The 20,281-nt window shown below is 42.3% G+C and overlaps 1 long non-coding RNA gene across 2 annotated transcripts; it reads left to right on the forward strand.

Annotated features, from left to right (window-relative positions):
• The first annotated feature begins 18,763 nt into the window (after positions 1-18,763).
• On the forward strand, positions 18,764-19,905 carry LOC134215399 (uncharacterized). 2 transcript variants are annotated; one of them, XR_009980142.1, is made up of 4 exons: positions 18,764-18,930; positions 19,004-19,189; positions 19,266-19,578; positions 19,649-19,905. It is a non-coding gene; the product is annotated as an uncharacterized LOC134215399 (long non-coding RNA). The 2 variants fall into 2 exon arrangements; XR_009980141.1 differs by having other exon boundaries at positions 18,765-18,930; positions 18,999-19,189.
• The last annotated feature ends 376 nt before the right edge of the window (positions 19,906-20,281 follow it).

Raw genomic sequence — 20,281 nt, forward strand, 5'->3', positions numbered from 1 at the left:
GCTGTGTCTACAGAGAAACACAGCTTGGATACATACGCTCCACAATCTGGAAAGAGTGCTGTGTCTACAAAGAAACACAGCTTGGATACATACGCTCCACATTTAGGAAAGAGTGCCGGGTCTTCAGAGAAACACAACTTGGATACATACGCTCCACAGTCAGGAAAGAGTGCTGTGTCTACAAAGAAACACAGCTTGGATACATACGCTCCACAATCTGGAAAGAGTGCTGTGTCTACAAAGAAACACAGCTTGGATACATACGCTCCACAATCTGGAAAGAGTGCTGTGTCTACAAAGAAACACAGCTTGGATACATACGCTCCACAGTCAGGAAAGAGTGCTGTGTCTACAGAGAAACACAGCTTGGATACATACGCTCCACATTTAGGAAAGAGTGCTGCGTCTACAAAGAAACACAGCTTGGATACATACGCTCCACAATCTGGAAAGAGTGCTGCGTCTACAAAGAAACACAGCTTGGATACATACGCTCCACAGTCAGGAAAGAGTGCTGTGTCTACAGAGAAACACAGCTTGGATACATACGCTCCACAATCTGGAAAGAGTGCTGTGTCTACAAAGAAACACAGCTTGGATACATACGCTCCACAGTCAGGAAAGAGTGCTGTGTCTACAAAGAAACACAGCTTGGATACATACGCTCCACAATCTGGAAAGAGTGCTGTGTCTACAAAGAAACACAGCTTGGATACATACGCTCCACAGTCAGGAAAGAGTGCTGTGTCTACAGAGAAACACAGCTTGGATACATACGCTCCACAATCTGGAAAGAGTGCTGTGTCTACAAAGAAACACAGCTTGGATACATACGCTCCACAGTCAGGAAAGAGTGCCGTGTCTACAGAGAAACACAGCTTGGATACATACGCTCCACAATCTGGAAAGAGTGCTGTGTCTACAAAGAAACACAGCTTGGATACATACGCTCCACAATCTGGAAAGAGTGCTGTGTCTACAAAGAAACACAGCTTGGATACATACGCTCCACATTTAGGAAAGAGTGCCGTGTCTACAGAGAAACACAGCTTGGATACATACGCTCCACAATCTGGAAAGAGTGCTGTGTCTACAAAGAAACACAGCTTGGATACATACGCTCCACAATCAGGAAAGAGTGCTGTGTCTACAGAGAAACACAGCTTGGATACATACGCTCCACAATCTGGAAAGAGTGCTGTGTCTACAAAGAAACACAGCTTGGATACATACGCTCCACAATCTGGAAAGAGTGCTGTGTCTACAAAGAAACACAGCTTGGATACATACGCTCCACATTTAGGAAAGAGTGCCGGGTCTTCAGAGAAACACAACTTGGATACATACGCTCCACAGTCAGGAAAGAGTGCTGTGTCTACAGAGAAACACAGCTTGGATACATACGCTCCACAATCTGGAAAGAGTGCTGTGTCTACAAAGAAACACAGCTTGGATACATACGCTCCACAATCTGGAAAGAGTGCTGTGTCTACAAAGAAACACAGCTTGGATACATACGCTCCACATTTAGGAAAGAGTGCCGTGTCTACAGAGAAACACAGCTTGGATACATACGCTCCACAATCTGGAAAGAGTGCTGTGTCTACAAAGAAACACAGCTTGGATACATACGCTCCACAATCTGGAAAGAGTGCTGTGTCTACAAAGAAACACAGCTTGGATACATACGCTCCACATTTAGGAAAGAGTGCCGTGTCTACAGAGAAACACAGCTTGGATACATACGCTCCACAGTCAGGAAAGAGTGCTGTGTCTACAAAGAAACACAGCTTGGATACATACGCTCCACATTTAGGAAAGAGTGCCGTGTCTACAGAGAAACACAGCTTGGATACATACGCTCCACAATCTGGAAAGAGTGCTGTGTCTACAAAGAAACACAGCTTGGATACATACGCTCCACAATCTGGAAAGAGTGCTGTGTCTACAAAGAAACACAGCTTGGATACATACGCTCCACATTTAGGAAAGAGTGCCGTGTCTTCAGAGAAACACAACTTGGATACATACGCTCCACAGTCAGGAAAGAGTGCTGTGTCTACAGAGAAACACAGCTTGGATACATACGCTCCACATTTAGGAAAGAGTGCCGTGTCTACAGAGAAACACAGCTTGGATACATACGCTCCACAATCTGGAAAGAGTGCTGTGTCTACAAAGAAACACAGCTTGGATACATACGCTCCACAATCTGGAAAGAGTGCTGTGTCTACAAAGAAACACAGCTTGGATACATACGCTCCACAATCTGGAAAGAGTGCTGTGTCTACAAAGAAACACAGCTTGGATACATACGCTCCACATTTAGGAAAGAGTGCCGGGTCTTCAGAGAAACACAACTTGGATACATACGCTCCACAGTCAGGAAAGAGTGCTGTGTCTACAGAGAAACACAGCTTGGATACATACGCTCCACATTTAGGAAAGAGTGCCGTGTCTACAGAGAAACACAGCTTGGATACATACGCTCCACAATCTGGAAAGAGTGCTGTGTCTACAAAGAAACACAGCTTGGATACATACGCTCCACAATCTGGAAAGAGTGCTGTGTCTACAAAGAAACACAGCTTGGATACATACGCTCCACATTTAGGAAAGAGTGCCGTGTCTACAGAGAAACACAGCTTGGATACATACGCTCCACATTTAGGAAAGAGTGCTGTGTCTACAGAGAAACACAGCTTGGATACATACGCTCCACAATCTGGAAAGAGTGCTGTGTCTACAAAGAAACACAGCTTGGATACATACGCTCCATAATCAGGAAAGAGTGCTGTGTCTACAGAGAAACACAGCTTGGATACATACGCTCCACAGTCAGGAAAGAGTGCTGCGTCTACAAAGAAACACAGCTTGGATACATACGCTCCACATTTAGGAAAGAGTGCTGCGTCTACAAAGAAACACAGCTTGGATACATTCGCTCCACAATCTGGAAAGAGTGCTGTGTCTACAAAGAAACACAGCTTGGATACATACGCTCCACAATCTGGAAAGAGTGCTGTGTCTACAGAGAAACACAGCTTGGATACATACGCTCCACATTTAGGAAAGAGTGCCGTGTCTACAGAGAAACACAGCTTGGATACATACGCTCCACAGTCAGGAAAGAGTGCTGTGTCTACAGAGAAACACAGCTTGGATACATACGCTCCACATTTAGGAAAGAGTGCCGTGTCTACAGAGAAACACAGCTTGGATACATACGCTCCACAATCTGGAAAGAGTGCTGTGTCTACAAAGAAACACAGCTTGGATACATACGCTCCACAATCTGGAAAGAGTGCTGTGTCTACAAGGAAACACAGCTTGGATACATACGCTCCACAATCTGGAAAGAGTGCTGTGTCTACAAAGAAACACAGCTTGGATACATACATTCCACATTTAGGAAAGAGTGCTGTGTCTACAAAGAAACACAGCTTGGATACATACGCTCCACAATCTGGAAAGAGTGCTGTGTCTACAAAGAAACACAGCTTGGATACATACGCTCCACAGTCAGGAAAGAGTGCTGTGTCTACAGAGAAACACAGCTTGGATACATACGCTCCACAGTCAGGAAAGAGTGCTGTGTCTACAAAGAAACACAGCTTGGATACATACGCTCCACAATCTGGAAAGAGTGCTGTGTCTACAAAGAAACACAGCTTGGATACATACGCTCCACATTTAGGAAAGAGTGCCGTGTCTACAGAGAAACACAGCTTGGATACATACGCTCCACAATCTGGAAAGAGTGCTGTGTCTACAGAGAAACACAGCTTGGATACATACGCTCCACAGTCAGGAAAGAGTGCTGTGTCTACAAAGAAACACAGCTTGGATACATACGCTCCACAATCTGGAAAGAGTGCTGTGTCTACAAAGAAACACAGCTTGGATACATACGCTCCACAGTCAGGAAAGAGTGCCGTGTCTACAGAGAAACACAGCTTGGATACATACGCTCCACAATCTGGAAAGAGTGCTGTGTCTACAAAGAAACACAGCTTGGATACATACGCTCCACAGTCAGGAAAGAGTGCTGTGTCTACAGAGAAACACAGCTTGGATACATACGCTCCACATTTAGGAAAGAGTGCCGTGTCTACAGAGAAACACAGCTTGGATACATACGCTCCACAGTCAGGAAAGAGTGCTGCGTCTGCAAAGAAACACAGCTTGGATACATACGCTCCACAATCTGGAAAGAGTGCTGTGTCTACAAAGAAACACAGCTTGGATACATACGCTCCACAGTCAGGAAAGAGTGCTGTGTCTACAGAGAAACACAGCTTGGATACATACGCTCCACATTTAGGAAAGAGTGCCGTGTCTACAAAGAAACACAGCTTGGATACATACGCTCCACATTTAGGAAAGAGTGCTGCGTCTACAAAGAAACACAGCTTAAATACATTCGCTCCACAATCAGGAAAGAGTGCTGCATCTGCAAGGAAACACAGCTTGGATACATACGCTCCACATTTAGGAAAGAGTGCTGCGTCTGCAAAGAAACACAGCTTGGATACATACGATCCACAATCAGGAAAGAGTGCTGCGTCTACAAAGAAACTCAGCTTGGATACATACGCTCCACATTTTGGAAAGAGTGCTGCATCTACACAGAAATACAGCTTGGATACATACGCTCCACATTTAGGAAAGAGTGCTGTGTCTACAAAGAAACACAGCTTGGATACATACGCTCCATATTTAAGAAAGAGTTCTGTGTCTACAAAGAAACACAGCTTGGATACATTCGCTCCACAATCAGGAAAGAGTGCTGCATCTGCAAGGAAACACAGCTTGGATACATACGCTCCACATTTAAGAGAGTGCCGTGTCTACAAAGAAACACAGCTTGGATACATACGCTCCACATTTAGGAAAGAGTGCTGCGTCTACAACGAAACACAGCTTGGATACATTCGCTCCACAATCAGGAAAGAGTGCTGCATCTGCAAGGAAACACAGCTTGAATACATACGATCCACATTTAGGAAAGAGTGCTGCATCTACAACGAAACACAGCTTGGATACATTCGCTCCACAATCAGGAAAGAGTGCTGCATCTGCAAGGAAACACAGCTTGGATACATACGCTCCACATTTAAGAGAGTGCCGTGTCTACAAAGAAACACAGCTTGGATACATACGCTCCACATTTAGGAAAGAGTGCTGCGTCTACAAAGAAACACAGCTTGGATACATTCGCTCCACAATCAGGAAAGAGTGCTGCATCTACAAAGAAACACAGCTTGGATACATACGCTCCACATTTAGGAAAGAGTGCTGTGTCTACAACGAAACACAGCTTGGATACATTCGCTCCACAATCAGGAAAGAGGGCTGCATCTGCAAGGAAACACAGCTTGGATACATACGCTCCACATTTAGGAAAGAGTGCCGTGTCTACAACGAAACACAGCTTGGATACATACGCTCCACATTTAGGAAAGAGTGCCGTGTCTACAACGAAACACAGCTTGGATAGATTCGCTCTACAATCAGGAAAGAGTGCTGCATCTGCAAGGAAACACAGCTTGGATACATACGATCCACAATCAGGAAAGAGTACTGCGTCTACAAAAAAACACAGCTTGGATACATACGCTCCACAATCAGGAAAGAGTGCTGCGTCTACAAAGAAACACAGCTTGGATACATACGCTCCACATTTAGGAAAGAGTGCTGTGTCTACAAAGAAACACAGCTTGGATACATACGCTCCATATTTAAGAAAGAGTTCTGTGTCTACAAAGAAACACAGCTTGGATACATTCGCTCCACAATCAGGAAAGAGTGCTGCTTCTGCAAGGAAACACAGCTTGGATACATACGATCCACAATCAGGAAAGAGTGCTGCGTCTACAACGAAACACAGCTTGGATACATACGCTCCACAATCCGGAAAGAGTGCTGCATCTGCAAGGAAACACAGCTTGGATACATACGCTCCACATTTAAGAAAGAGTGCTGTGTCTACAAAGAAACACAGCTTGGATACATACGCTCCACATTTAGGAAAGAGTGCTGCATCTACAAAGAAACACAGCTTGGATACATTCGCTCCACAATCAGGAAAGAGTGCTGCATCTGCAAGGAAACACAGCTTGGATACATACGCTCCACATTTAGGAAAGAGTGCTGCATCTGCAAGGAAACACAGCTTGGATACATACGCTCCATATTTAGGAAAGAGTGCTGCGTCTACAACGAAACACAGCTTGGATACATTCGCTCCACATTTAAGAAAGAGTGCTGTGTCTACAAAGAAACACAGCTTGGATACATACGCTTCACATTTAGGAAAGAGTGCTGTGTCTACAAAGAAACACAGCTTGGATACATACGCTCCATATTTAGGAAAGAGTGCTGCGTCTACAACGAAACACAGCTTGGATACATTCGCTCCACATTTAGGAAAGAGTGCTGCATCTACAAAGAAACACAGCTTGGATACATACGCTTCACATTTAGGAAAGAGTGCTGTGTCTACAAAGAAACACAGCTTGGATACATACGCTCCACATTTAGGAAAGAGTGCTGCATCTACAAAGAAATACAGCTTGGATACATTCGCTCCAGAATCAGGAAAGAGTGCTGCATCTGCAAGGAAACACAACTTGGATACATACGCTCCCCATTTAGGAATGAAAGCCGCGCCTACAAAGAAACGCAGCATGGCTACATACGCTCCACATTCAGGAAAGAAAGCCGCGTCTACAAGAAACGCAGCATGGATATATACGCTCCACATTTAGGAAAGAAAGCCGCGCCTACAAAGCAACGCAGCATGGATACATACGCTCCACTTTTAGGAAAGAAAGCCGCGTCTACGAAGAATCGCAGCATGGATACATAAGCTCCACTTTAAGGAAAGAATGCCGCGCCTACGAAGACACGCAGCATGGATACATACGCTCCACATTTAGGAAAGAAAGCCGCGCCTACAAAGAAACGCAGCATGGATACATACGCTCCAGTTTTAGCAAAGAAAGCCGCGTCTACGAAGAAACGCAGCATGGATACATACGCTCCACATTTAGGAAAGAAAGCCGCGTCTACAAAGAAACGCAGCATGGATACATACGCTCCACATTTAGGAAAGAAAGCCGCGTCTACGAAGAAACGCAGCATGGATACATACGCTCCACATTTAGGAAAGAAAGCCGCGTCTACGAAGAATCGCAGCATGGATACATACGCTCCACATTTAGGAAAGAAAGCCGCGCCTACAAAGAAACGCAGCATGGATACATACGCTCCAGTTTTAGCAAAGAAAGTCGCGTCTACGAAGAAACGCAGCATGGATACATACGCTCCACATTTAGGAAAGAAAGCCGCGCCTACAAAGAAACGCAGCATGGATACATACGCTCCACATTTAGGAAAGAAAGCCGCGTCTACGAAGAAACGCAGCATGGATACATACGCTCCACATTTAGGAAAGAAAGCCGCGCCTACAAAGCAACGCAGCATGGATACATACGCTCCACATTTAGGAAAAAATGCCGCGCCTACAAAGCAACGCAGCATGGATACATGCGCTCCACTTTTAGGAAAGAAAGCCGCGTCTACGAAGAATCGCAGCATGGATACATAAGCTCCACTTTAAGGAAAGAATGCCGCGCCTACGAAGACACGCAGCATGGATACATACGCTCCACATTTAGGAAAGAAAGCCGCGCCTACAAAGAAACGCAGCATGGATACATACGCTCCACATTTAGGAAAGACTGCCACACCTACAAAGAAACCAGGCGTGGATTCATATTGTTATATAACACTACAGGTCTAGGTATCCAAGCTTTCTATCAAAAGTTCGATTTTCAAGTAGTCCTTTAACCTTTCCAATGCTTAGTAAACGAAAATGTGAAAAGGTGAAAATAAAGTTAACCACACTTATCTAAATTATGAGCCGTATCAACAGCACACTGCTAAACTGGCTTGTGTTCACGGCTTGTAAACTGACATGTATCAACAATTATTGTAGAAGATGTATGCATGTTTTGTACCGTCAACCATTCTGAATTGAGAACGAATTTCGCAATCCTTAGTCATCACCAATCTTCATAACAGATTAGACAAACATCCTACCAAAGTGCGTAAAAAATAGCAAATTAATTGAAAAGGGATTAAAATATATTATACAACTGAAATTGATCCGTTTAGTTAGGGTCAGCCAGATGATACCTGTTTTTAGTTTTAAAATTTGTTCAACGCGTCCCCACAACATCGAATATGTAATAATGAGTCTAATCATAATATTACATATTATTAAAAATCAAAGCTTCCCCCGAATCACAAGGAAATTATACGATAAATAATCCACAGCTGTAGTTATAACTATATTTCAGATTACTAGGTTTGCTTTACTTGATAAAGAGTATCTTTTTGTCAAAGTTCACTTATATAAATTTTACTAAGAATTATGCATATGATATGACATGAAAAGGCATATCAAGACTCCTTTTATCAAGTGATAAACCCTGCAGTCTGAAATACAAAACTGATCGGCTCACAAAAGCTGTTCGCTAGCGGCTTTAAAAGGTTTCAAAAGTCGTGGAATAAAACAAACAATTCATTCGAATAAATTTACATTCTGGGCAATTTTTTTTTTCAATCAAGTTGAATTTCAATCCACCTGTAACCACTCAATTACGTAACAAAGTTGGGCCTTCCTCGACCGTGCTGTAAGATGCAAGACTGCAAAGCTAGACCATGCTGCAGGTGGCTGGGTTCGATTCCCAGTCCGGTCTAGGAAATTTTGTCGACTTCCCTGGACATAAAAGTATCATCGTGTTGGCCTCATGATATACGAATGCAAAAATGGTAACTTGGCTTTAGAAACCTTGCAATTAATAACTGTGGAAATACTTCACGAACACTAAACTGCGAGGCGGCAATGGTCACAGTGGAGGATGTTATGCCAACAAGAAGAAGAAAATTGGGAAGCTTTATATTCTTCCCTTCCCCTCGTAACACTTTCTGTATTATTTAATTAAATTAAAATAAATAATAAAAAATAAAAAATAAATTTATTTGTATATGAACTTTAATAAGGGGTCGTTCAAAAATGATGCCACAGGTTTTAGGGGGAGAGGGGGTCTACGATTTAGTTACAGCACATGTACTAGGTATACAAAAAAGCGTGACAGGGGGGTCTAGAAATCCAAAAAAAAAGTAGTGGACGTCATATTTGAATCGCCCCCAACTGATCGGACCTTCTCGCTACCCCAAAAGCGTTACGTAATTTGTAAACGGTCCCAATTTGGGGATGCATCGTAGTGGAAAATATACTTACTTTGGACTCCGCATACTACAAACAATTAGAGTTCATCGTCCGTTCAAATTGACAATCTACAAAATGCTCTCGTCGGAAGTCGGACACGAGATCTGGACAACGCTCGTGAAGGTCCAATGCTCCGTACCATCGTACCATGGTGGATTTGTAGGTTGAAGACGGAGGAACCAATCGCAACATGAAAGATTTGGCTCAGTCCGGCCTTAGTCTAAAGAAACAAAATTTATCTAAGAAAATTATTTTGAGCTTTTTAGTGGAATGTCTTCACTTGTCATAAGATGAGTTTCCTATTTAATTCCACCACTTAATTGTACCTTGACAGATACGTATTTCGACCCCAACAGTAAGGTCGTCTTCAGTGTCTCGTACTCGTAAGTCGAGTCAAGTACGAGACACTGAAGACGACCTTACTGTTGAGGTCGAAATACGTATCTGTCAAGGTACAATTAAGTGGTGGAATTAAACGGGATTGTACAAACTCGTCTTAACTAATTAATGCGTAATCTAACCCCATCAATAAATATGATATTACTTGCCTGCCTCTGCCGATGACTTCCTGCCATTTTGAAAAATTGCAATTAATGAAGAAAACTTTAATCATTCGTGCGCTTTCGCGCGACGGTAAAAGGAGTCAACCCAAAAGTAAGTTTATTTCATCCCCATGCACACAGAAAAAATAAATTATCCAATAGGCCTTTTCACGACACATTCACACGAAGAAAAAAAAACTATTGCCTGATTTTCTCAAAATTGCACGCGGCGAACCCTTCATGAAAGGTACCGCCGCGCTTTCTGCGCCCCGTTTACTTGATTCTTATGGGTGAATAGCATTGCGGTGTATCGTTTGGCGCGGCCGTACCTTTCGACAGTCATTCGCCGAGTAAAGTTTTGTGCAAGTATTTTTTTTTTAATTTCTTTATTAAGGTGTTTTTTTAATTCTATAAATTAAGTTCAACACCGCTTTGTACAAGTACCCATTTGGGAACATTACAAACGCCGCGCAGTGTAGCATAGAGATGAGTGACGTTTAGCGCTCGCACCGCAAAATAATCTACCCGTTAACTTCACATGAAAAATCACGTTATCGATAAATTACACCACCACCACTAATTTTATCTCATGCATATAAAATGTAGCGGTGTAGCGTGAAATTTGAATGAAATGTTCATAAAATTCATGAAAATAAACTATACGATGTACGTGAATTTCATGTCATTGAAGCACTGGTTGAGAACTCACTCAGCTGTCAGAATCATTCATCGCAACACTTGCAGGTCAGTGTTGTCGTTGTGTGCAAATAAGTCCCACTTGACCAGCAATCAATTGCTCATAAGGTTAGTACAATTTATTTCCTATATATTTTTATCTGTTCTACAATAATGCATTCATATATGTTTACAGCAAATTATCGAATCATGGTGAAATCAGCGAACTTAAACCCAACCTTCACTTCCCATCCTGAGATACAAACAATGCACGTTTCGCTCACTTTCTGCGACGTTCTTCTCCGGTTTCCGGGCACCAGAAAAGTTCTACAGTTTTTACAATGAAGAAAATCTGCCAGATGTAATTATTTATCTATATAGGGTAAAGTGCCCAATAGTGGACCCCCAACCAATAGTGGACCCTCAAGCCATTTTTGCATTATTACAGCACAATGTAAACATTTTGCTATGAAATTCCATCGGAAGAACCTACCTTACAGTCCTATGATTTGATTACATGCAATGGATATGCTATGGAAAGTAAAATTAAATGATTTTTTACAATTCTATAAAAAATAAACACGAGAGTGTCCATTATAGGAATATTTTGGGGGGTCTATAATAGGGAAGAAGAACGTCCCGAAACGGAACATAAAAATCAAATGAAGTGTCGACTATAGGGAAGCAAATTCCTATTATGGACCCCCAGGGGGTCTACTATAGGGCGAATTCAGTCAGACTTTAAAATGTTATTTTAAAGAAGAACGTCGTGTACTTGAATGTTTTATGTATGTATCGTGAAGAGGAGATGCATAACTTGGTATTAGATGTCAAGTAGAATTAATATGTTGAAAATTTCTACTCCTTATGACAAAAAGAGCAAATTTTCGCTACTAGGGGGTCCACTATTGGGCATTTTACCCTATCTCGCTTAACTTTTCAAAAGGACCTAAGTAACATTTTTTTCATTAATTAATTTGAATAGCGCAATCAACAGAAAAACATGAAAGCTTTTGATTGCAGTACTCAAATTAATGCATGATAAAAATGTTACTTAGGTCCTTTTGAAAAGTTGAGCGAGATATGATTTATTTTTAATATGTACATTTCCGCTCTTAGTTCTTTAATAAAAATTAAGAAAGACTTTTATTTTCCATTTTTCTTATTTGCTGAAGCAGAAAAATAAATAAAATAAATTTCAAATCAACCGTCAAAGCCATGGAGCAGTCACGTAGCATTCATGTGAAATGCTGGTGACATTCGATTGAGTGGAAATGAGTTCCTGTACCTTTGAGTATCTTAATTATTACGTGAAAAGTGCTGTGGAACAAATCCACGTATATTTTCACGTAGATATGACGTGACGATTATTTTGGGTGACTTTTAGACACTACACGCAAAAAAATCTTGCGGTCGAAACTACTATTCCGAGGGTTAATTTAACTATACGCACCGATTTTACCATGCGCGGAGTAATAATCAACTGTGGTCGTGGTGGAATGTTGTTACATGAACTGAATCACACTGAAAATAATCTACACGTTCGAATAATATTGTATTACACGTGAGTCTAACGTGTTTCATCAACCCCCATTTCTATAAACGAACCACGTTAAATCCACAAGAAATAAAACTTGAATTGATACCACTTGAAAACATGGGAATCATGACGTGTTTTACACGTTATTATTCCTCGTACTGATTAGTGACGATAATAACATGGCGTCTGACAAATATTTCTGCTGTAAGTGAGCGAATGAGTTATTATCATCGAAATATTTGTTTCAATTCCTCGGTCAAAACTAATAATAATTATTGTGCAAAAAAGGGTAAGTTTATTCTCATGTTTAATTGGATAAATCATTTTGATGCATAATAACATTTTTAGGTAAACTGCAAAACGGTAACTAATCATCGTTCAAAAATATACGAGAAAGGTGAAAAAATATGGACCCGCTAAGCAATACGATATTGTCGGCGTAGCACCAACTTAGAATTCGGAAGTCGGGACTTCCGAACCGAACTTTCTTCCGAAGTTTTATCTGTCAAACTAATTGATGCGTTGTTTAGCGCATCTTTAGGCAAATCCAGCGCACTATATCCGAAGTTGGGAAAGTTGCATGTATCTGGAGAAAAATCCAACTTCGGTATAAAAAGCGGTATAAATTTATTCCGGATACACAATACTTTTACGGCAATAGGTAATACTTGGTAATACCTTTATTATGAGCTGCTCTACCATCTATAAGTTCCACGGAGAAAAGCCGGTAAATTCCGCGGAAATTTTTCAACTTCACACCATGACTTTGGAAGCATTAAAGATTGCTGTAAATATATAATATTTCGAAACAAGTGACAATGAACTTATTCACATCTAAGGCTTAAATAAATAAATGTTCAACCAGTAGGTTCTATAAATGCGTTTAATTGTTTTAAAATAAGCATATTACAAATATTTTGAAAGTAATGAATAATCTGAAAGGATACGTTCTGGTGTTTAGCCACAAAAGAACAGAAGGAATTCGTGGCAATTTAACGTGTTTTTCATTATTATTCTTCATGAAGTTCAATTTAATCGTTCGTTCTATATTTTGACATTTGGGACTGGATTTACACGTTATTTCGCCATGCTTCTCAATTAGTGAAAAATCACGTGTAAAACCATTAGCATAAGCGTGTAGAATATTGTCAGTGCAGTGATCAATTTGTCCGAATGCATGGTTTATTTAACTGAAAATGTGTGGTTGTTTTAAAAACATGGCGTAGTCTACAAAATAGTAATTGTTACCATGGATTTTTTTTCTGTGTACAGTATCCCTCCGCTTATCCGGACTTCGCTAATCCGACGACTCGTTAGTCCGGATCTCGCTAATTCGGAATTTTCCGGACTAAAAAGTATCAACACCCATTTAAACACATTATGCTGTCAGTTTTCAAATTTGTGCTGTGATTTTGTTTTGGTTCATTTGTATGGATTTGACAGTCGGATTAACGAGAAAAACCCCGATAGTCCGGCCATACATTTGTCGGATCAGGGGGGTATACTGTAGCTGGAGGAAAACTCACTGGCGAAAAGGCCTTTTTTCCCTTCCCCTCACCAAGGAACGCCAGTGAGCTTTCCTCCAGCTAGTGTCAAACAGTACAGTGACCGATTGATTTTTACACACCGGAAAGCCATCCGGGGCCCGGTACTATGGAACCTGATGTATGACGGGTTTCTGAAGCTAAAAATCCCTCCTGGTTTGAAGAACGTCGGCTTTGCTGACGATGTAACCCTAGAGGTTTACGTCTACGCGGAGTCAATCCCCGAAATAGAACTAACCGCAGAACACGCGATCAGCAATGTGGCGGACTGGATGAGTGCGAGAGGCCTTGAGCTCGCTTAACATAAGACTGAAGTGGTTATCGTCAGTAACCGTAAGTCTGTACAACATGCAGTTGTTCACGTGGGAGACGTCGTGATCACTTCAAAGCGGAGTCTGAAGCTTCTTGGGGTCATCATAGACGACAAATTTAGCTTTGGTAGCCATGTCGAATATGCGTGCAAGAAGGCTTCGACTGCTGAAGCGGCATTATCGAGGATAATGTCCAACAGCTCCAAGGTGTGCGCCAGTAGACGTAGGCTAATGGCAGGCGTTGTCGCATCTATCCTTAGGTACGGCGGCCCGTCCTGGGCAAAAGCACTGGAGGTAACTATAGATAGTGGAATATATAGATGAGCGAAGATAAATCCTCTGTCTCCAAACGAACTGTCAAACGTGTCTCCAAACGAGCCTGACGTCACGATTTCAATGGAAACGTTAAGGGCTGTGACGTCATATGCGCGTGTGCACGGGCAAAAAAATCGACTCAGCCATGCTTTCGCTCATCTATAGATTCTACTGTCTAAAGGGGTAACCAGTTATCTACAGAAACTGGAGAGCACCTACCGCTCGATGTGTCTCAGAGTGATATCGGCCTACTGCACGGTTTCGCACGACGCATCCTGCGTGATAGCGAGTATGATCCCAGTCGGGTGGGTCATCCGGGAAGACGAGGAGTGTTTTGAGCTACGTGGCATCAGAGGAGCCCGCGAGCGTACCAGGGTGACTTCGGTTGCCAGATGACAGCGCGAGTGGAATAACTCCTCGAAAGGTAGGTGGACCCACCGGCTGATTCCTAACATATCAAGCTGGGTGGGGAGATCCCATGGGGAAGTTCACTTCCATCTGACACAATTCCTGTCAGGTCATGGCTGTTTTCGACAGTACCACCACATGTTTGGGCACGCGGAGGTCTCCGTCTGCCCTGACTGCCCAGGTGTTGACGAAACTGCAGAGCACTGTTCGTATGTATGTCGTATGTCCTCGCTTCGACATCGAAAGAAGAGCAATGCTAGACGTTTCCGGCCGGGACACAGTTCCGGATAACCTTATACACTGCCAAAAATATCTATATAAGATATATGTGTCGCCGTTATAATTTTTTGCAATAGCTTCACCCTAATATAATCGATATAGAACCACACATAAATTTTATAATTTCTAATTCGAGACCACACATAAAGTTTATTTGGAGATATACTTTATTAGTAGTTCGCGTGGAGAATAGTTATGTGTGCGCTGATATACATCATAAGTTAAATCTATGGATTTTTGCCAATAAATATGTGTGGATTTTTAGTAGTGTACAGAGGATATGTCAAGCGGTAGACAAGTGCAACGCAGTCTCGACTGCAACCACTCAGATTGCCTGCAGCTTGCAGAGAATCTGGCGCGTCGAGCAGCAATCGACAAGCAGTACTAACTTGTGATTGGTTGATTAGAGCGAAAAGTGACGAACGCGGAGAAGTGTGTGAATGGTCTGCCCATGCAGAGGGAATGGCGCAGTGGGTGGCAACCGAGATCGTCACCTCGAAGCATGGCAGAAGTGTGAATGAATAGGTGTATGCATGGACTGCACACGCCGTGCTGGGAGTAGCGCAGGAATGTTGGTTCCTATGACTACTGAAACCCCGCGGCGTGGCAGAGGAGTGTGGGTGAGCATCCAAGTCAATCTCACATGGTATGAAAGGAATGAGCACCCAAATCAGACTCACATGTTATGTCAGAAGTGGGAACCTAAGCAAAATGTCCCATAAGGAATGCCAGAGCGAGAGTTGTGTCGAATGACTTGAGTAGTATGTGTTAGCGTGAATTGAATGAAAGAGGGGAGCATCCAAGTCAGACTCACATGGCATGATAGAGGTAAGCACACAAGTCAGACTCACATGGCATGATCGAGGTGAGCACATAAGTCAGACTCGGCCTGCGAAATGGTGAGTTGACATCTGGGTAGGAGCGACCTACACAGCTCTGGTCCTCACAAGTTCCAATCTCACGCTTCCATGGGTCTTCCGATGACAATCGACCGCCATCTAAGGGTTTTGTACTTAGCTGGTAGTGCATGAGCTAGACCTTTAACGGAGCCTGTGGGGAACCTGGGCACCCTCCACAGTAATTGTCCTTTACCGCGTCATGCTGGGCTCTGGCGTGGTGAACCTCTTTTCCCGAGTAACTCGTGGGACCAAAATGGAAGGCGACAACCCCTTAGCAAGAGGTAGAGGTTTTTCAGGTCTCCGCCTAGGAGGCCAGAGGCAATAGTCGGCAGCTCGGTGCGCAGCGCCAGCGTGGGTCACTTAACCATCTCCCAGGCTACGCTGGTAGAGGTTATAGACGGCCCATGGCTTGCGATGGCGATGAACCGCAAACGCGATGGGCTTTCGGCCTTCGTGGTGGCGACGGAACAGCTAGACGCCATCATCGACTTTGCGTCATCGAAGCATAATTTCAGTAAGGACCTCAAGAGGAGCTTGCAGAAACTTCGAAAGTCGATGTTGGACGCCAAGCTGGAGAGGGCGGTCGGGACGGCCAAGTGTAAACCCGTGAAATCCGTGGAGACGAGGTCTACCCAGACTGAGGCCCAGGGATTCGCGGACTCGGGCAAGGTCGAATCGACCGAGGGCGTGCCAGCGAAGACGGTGGTGACAAAGTCTACCCAGACTGAAGCCCCACACGCAATACAACGGAACGGCGACGGAAACGGCAAATTTGACAGAAAATATATGGGCTAACTGTCAAATTTTCCGTTTCTGTCGCCGTTCCGTTGTATTGCGTTTGGGGCTTGAGGCTCAAGTATTCGCGGGCACGTCGAGGCTCCAACGCAGCAGACACAAAAACGGGGGAGACAGTCTCCAGAGGATGAGCTCCCTGGGGGCCGCTCCAAAACGCGGAGGGTTACTACCCCGAACAAGGGTAGTGGGGCTGGGAAGATTCATTCCCATTCTTGCCCCGTTTCAGGATCAGTCGTTCCGCTTCCTTGCCGGACAGGTTACCGTGAAACCATCTTTCAGCTTTCAACAACAAAGATGGTTTCACGGTAACCTGTCCGGCAAGGAAGCGAAACGACTGATCCTGAAACGGGGCAAGAATGGGAATGAAGCTTCCCAGCCAAGTTCCCAGCCCCACTACCCAACTGAAAGAGAGTTTTCGTAAGAAGTGGAACTACTCAAAATTTGAGTAAGATTTCCGTGAGAAAAAAGAGATGGCAATACAATTTCACTCAGTCTCTGAGTGATTTGAAACGGGCGTGTACTCCACACGAAAAAAAAAAATAACCTTATATGTTAGAGCAAGATTACCGGTGGTGAGTTTAAGCCGTTTGGCAGCGCAGTATCATTACTTGACACTTTACCGGTCGCTACTAAACGCGCTGCTATAACAGTAGCGCGACTGACAGGTGACCAAATTTGGTAGCGCGATAAGAGCGCTGCTATTTGTTGAACTGTCAACTGTCAAACGTCACCGGTACGGAATACAGCAGCTAAATTGAGAGCCGAAAATAGTGACTGATACAGAAACGAGTGACGAAACTAAAATGAAAGCGATGCGCGGGTGATTAAAATGCTCGCGACCGATAATGATGCTCTTATACTCCCCATTATGCCACCTAATGAATGATCCCATATCAAAAAGCTAATAACATATTCATAAGTTAATGAAAAGTATAAGTTTCGGAATGTATGTGACTAATGCGATGTATGAGTTTTTTCTTATACATATCATTAAGCGCCTGCTTTGGCAAAAAAGTATTAGAAATCTTAATAATATATATATAACATTAAATTTTTTTACGTGAACCATTATAGACGAATCCAAGTAAAAATAAGAAGCAGACACAGGACGGTGTTAACTTTGACAGATCCTACAGCGCAGCATAGGGAGATCATTTTAAAATGCTTATAATAAATTCTAGACAAATTGTAATTAAAATCTGATTGATGTATGATACGGAAAAAGTTCCGAACTGTATGATAGATACATTTTTGGAAAATATTTAAAAAAATTGAGATAAGCTTCCAGATATGTAATTCAGAACTTTTTCCGTACCGTACATCAATCAGATTTTAATTACAATTTGTCTAGAATTTATTACCGTGGACCCCCGATAATTTGAACGGTACCTCATTCAAATTAACGGGGTTCATTTTTAATTTGAACTTCTGGTTACTCTATTTGCATCAGAAAAACTGGTTTCTGGCTGCTCTCTTTGCTGGTTTGTTTTGATTCTGCATTCCGTTTCACGATGTTCCATTTTCCTTTTCTAGATTCCACGTGTTAAATGACGTTTGAACCTGAGAGAGAGAAGCCAGCTCACTGACAGATCATTTATTTACTATGTCTTCTTCTTCTTTATTTGTGTTGAAACCGTGGAAACTCAACAAATCAAAGTACCATTTCATAACGTCGGAAGCAACATTTTTCACTCCAATAAAAACTTGTTCGAATTAGCTGATTTTAATGGTTATGAACTTCCTAACGTGGAACAAAACCGATTTCTCATAATACGGGATCATTCACATCCATGTGAATTTTACGAAATTACGGGTTCAATTCACTGTAGCAGACATACACGCTTATATCAGTTTACCTATTTATGGGTACTTCAATCACCCATATTTGGGTATTGCAAACAATACCCACACACTTACCTCATTTCACCGTATTCGGTAAATTTTACCGAAATCTCAACAGCTGAACTGTTCGGTAATTTATTTTACAGATTTTTTGTAATTTTCTCCATTGCTCAACTGTCAAAATCACCGAAAATCAGTTCAATTATTTACCGAACAGTTCAGCTGTTGAGATTTCGGTAAAATTTTACCGAATTCGGCGATTTATTTTAAGTGTGCAGATTATGGGTGAAATTTACCGAAAAAAGTCGTAAACTTCACCCATATTTTCAGATACGTAACTTTACCCATATATGGGTAAATTAATCTACCCATATTTGGATGAAAATAAAAACATTTGCGCCAGAATCACAGACCAACAAATCAGTCAAAAATAATGTCGGGGATCGACCGGATCGACATACTGTAACCACAATCAACAGGTAAGTTTGAATGATTCGCTCCTCTGAATTCCATAATGACATTTCTTCTTAATTAAATACCCTTATAGATCAGCAAACGCCATGGAACCGTGCAGTCCACCTTCAGGGAGATTGACACTGCAACGGGGAAAGTGCTCAAACAGGTGCATTGCCTGACCAGCGGGTTTCCTCTCGGGTTTCCTGCCATCTGAAAATCGACCAGCTAGTGCCTCTGTAAAACACGCCATCGGTCCGAGTGGAAATTTGGAAACGCATAAAGGTAAGTGAAATGGGTAAAATATCTTTTAGTCCTTCGAGGAAAACTGTGTACATGTACCTATAATCTGGTGTTTCAGACAACCCGATAAGTGCCTAAACTACAAACCCACGATTTGCAGCTTCCCCAGTAAACAATTAAGTTTGAACGGCTATTGCTCTCCCCAGAGATCCATGAGCAGGAAACAATCTATAGCGTATCACTTCTAAGCAGTCTACTTGGCCTTCTCATAGGGCATAGTCCCTCGTAGAAGGAAGCATCAGAATGAGATGGCACCAGCGAAAAATTCAGCGTTTGGGGCGCTCTCAATCCTCTGAGCCTTATTTTGTTTTCGGAGAACAAGGAAATCAGAGCTCGCCTAATCAGTTCCGTACCAACCATTTCGTTATCGGGTGAGTTCCTATTATTATTTTCATCTCTATACATTAGCATAATTGATATATCATTTCTCTTCGTTAACAGGCGTCTGTCGAAACGAAGTGCCAAGAAGAAATCCAGATTTGGGGCAGCGACGTGTGTAATGAGAGGACCCGCTTCGTTCACACAACAAGCGGAAATATGCGGAAGGATTCCGATGGCACCAGTAATTCCTGGCAAGAGCTGTTAATCAACATAATGCTACACCTGCTGTTCTTGGAATGGTGGTCATAAATGCCTCGTAGGTTGCCCCGCCACCGATTTTAAAAGCTATAATATCTGTGAAATACAATAAAACCAAATGACTAATAAAATTATATGAAAACTTTTATCACTATGTTAAATAAGTTAATTTGATTCATTATTTATAAAGCATAAAGCAAAGGGTTGTTATAATTATCAAATAAAAACAAAGCTGAAGGAATCACTCAAATATGGGTAAAATTTACCAATAAATTTCTCTTATTCAAGTACCTATATATAGGTAAACTGGGATTACTCATAAATAGGTAAACGGCACTTCACCCAAATCTAGGTATGTGCACTTTTTGACGATTTTAGGTACTCTTCACCCATATTTGGGTGAACTGAACTAAGCGTGTAGGAAAAGTTGCGAACATAAATTGCTAAATAAATAATTTAGGTTACGACCATTTGAAGTTGCATCGCATTGTTTAT

Source organism: Armigeres subalbatus, chromosome 2 (genome assembly GCF_024139115.2).
Source record: "Armigeres subalbatus isolate Guangzhou_Male chromosome 2, GZ_Asu_2, whole genome shotgun sequence".
In the NCBI taxonomy this organism is placed as follows: domain Eukaryota; kingdom Metazoa; phylum Arthropoda; class Insecta; order Diptera; family Culicidae; genus Armigeres; species Armigeres subalbatus.